This window comes from Schistocerca gregaria, unplaced genomic scaffold, assembly GCF_023897955.1.
Source record: "Schistocerca gregaria isolate iqSchGreg1 unplaced genomic scaffold, iqSchGreg1.2 ptg000685l, whole genome shotgun sequence".
NCBI classification, from domain to species: Eukaryota; Metazoa; Arthropoda; class Insecta; order Orthoptera; family Acrididae; genus Schistocerca; species Schistocerca gregaria.
In genome coordinates this window covers 1-2,500 of record NW_026062065.1, presented here as the reverse complement: position 1 = coordinate 2,500, position 2,500 = coordinate 1, and positions in this window count along the sequence as shown.

Here is a 2,500-nt window from a genome sequence, read left to right as displayed (position 1 = left end):
CGCTGCACCTTAACCCAAGTTACGCTGCACCTTAACCCAAGTTACGCTGCACCTTAACCCAAGTTACGCTGCACCTTAACCCAAGTTACGCTGCACCTTAACCCAAGTTACGCTGCACCTTAACCCAAGTTACGCTGCACCTTAACCCAAGTTACGCTGCACCTTAACCCAAGTTACGCTGCACCTTAACCCAAGTTACGCTGCACCTTAACCCAAGTTACGCTGCACCTTAACCCAAGTTACGCTGCACCTTAACCCAAGTTACGCTGCACCTTAACCCAAGTTACGCTGCACCTTAACCCAAGTTACGCTGCACCTTAACCCAAGTTACGCTGCACCTTAACCCAAGTTACGCTGCACCTTAACCCAAGTTACGCTGCACCTTAACCCAAGTTACGCTGCACCTTAACCCAAGTTACGCTGCACCTTAACCCAAGTTACGCTGCACCTTAACCCAAGTTACGCTGCACCTTAACCCAAGTTACGCTGCACCTTAACCCAAGTTACGCTGCACCTTAACCCAAGTTACGCTGCACCTTAACCCAAGTTACGCTGCACCTTAACCCAAGTTACGCTGCACCTTAACCCAAGTTACGCTGCACCTTAACCTAACTTACGCTGCACCTTAACCTAACTTACGCTGCACCTTAACCTAACTTACGCTGCACCTTAACCTAACTTACACTGCACCTTAACCTAACTTACGCTGCACCTTAACCTAACTTACACTGCACCTTAACCTAACTTACACTGCACCTTAACTGTCACATGTAACGTCACAGGAATGTAGCTTTGCCTAACAGCAACCCTCTGAACATAGTTCACTGCTTGGATCCTCTGGTGTCATGTGTATTTCTTGATGCCATGGTGCGTACCCTCACATAAAGGTCTTTCGAGTGTTGCGTACTTTCTACACAGTCCCGCTAACCACTGGAAGGGTGTACCGCTACAGAACGAATATCGCCCTCCCCTCCTGCCCTTCCAAGCTGGTCGGTCAGGCGTTTGTTTGTGAAATGAGCCTTGCAGCTGTTCAGTTGCATTCGGTTGTCGATGCAGTCAGTGTACGTTGTGGTACGGCCTGTGTGGACTGTCCGCTGATGTACGCGTAACCCACACTGATCATCCGTCGTTACGTACTGAGTGACATAATGTGGCACATGCTTGACCGTACACCGGCTGCGCCCTACAATGGCGAATCATAAGGGCCATATGTTGTGCACGATGCTACTTGTCTCGTCTCCCCATTACAGCGAGATTGCACTGTTGTACGCCGTACAGACATGTGGTAGGTAGGTACGGACGAAAGTATTGCATGTTGGCCCCCCCCCCCCCCTCCTCCCTCTGCCGGGAATCAGCGTGAGCCGTCTGTTGATGTAGCGACGAGGGTTTTCCTATTTAATCGTATTGCCCCACACAACATGATAGCACGGTGGACCGCGTTCCACATCTGCGACATGCTACAGAGGCCGGTTGACAGTCGACCGCGCAAGGGACATTGCACACGTGCGCGGACCATCTTCCACGTGTTCTCTCGTGTACATGCCGCAGTGTGTATGTGGGCTGATGTAGCGTGTCGTGACACATAACATGCAGGCATGCCAGAATCGTAGATTTCGCAAATGTAGATTGACGTATACGTTTGCTGCCAAAGATCCGCAAATGAACTGGAAATCAGTTGTTGAGCGGTTGTTCGCGCTGCAGGTGCATCGGTGATAGCGACGATCGGTACATCTATGAACCGGTTGTTTCGGCGGTACCCGCCATGCCCCCGAACCTGAGTTGGCCATGTGGGTATGAAGCGATACGAGGCTGTGGCTTGGCGGGACAGTCCCCGGCCGGTGAGGGGGGGCCGCCCGGCGTGCTGGCCGCGCGCTGCGTGAGCGCACGCACTACAGCCGGCTGGTGGGGGGCGCCCAGTGGCAGGAGCGCCGGCCGACGGGCCCGGCTGGCGTCCCAGCTATGCGCCGGCGCACCCTGCGCGCGGCGCCAGGCGGCCAAAGTGGGTTCTGCCGAGCCCGGTGCGAAGCGCGGTGGACATCTGCAGTGTGCTGGTCCGATTGCGGACTGTGTGCGTTGAGGATGCGCCGCCGCCCGGCACTCGGCGTCGCGACGCCGTCTGCTGCTCGGTCGCCCCCAGCGGTTCTCGCAGGTGGTTTGTATCGCAGCTCTGCGGACGTGTTGGCGCGTGCGCTGTGCTGGGAGAGTTCGCTTCTGCACCCAAGTGGGGCTTTGCCCTTCTGTGGCGCTGGCGTTGGAGCTGCCGGTCACCGTAGGTGGCGCGTGTTGTTTCCCGCCGGCAATGCCACGACAGCACGCTCCCGGGCCTCTGTCGGCAGCGGCAAGCTCAGTTGGGAGCACGGGTGTTCGCACTGAAAGCGTCTACTCGCCCATCTCCGGGCGATTGCGCCTCTCTCGAACCCGACCAAGTACTTAGGACGGCGCTGCGCGCCGCCGGGACCTGAGAGGGTTTCGAGGTGTATCGTGCAGGGGAGCTCAGCCT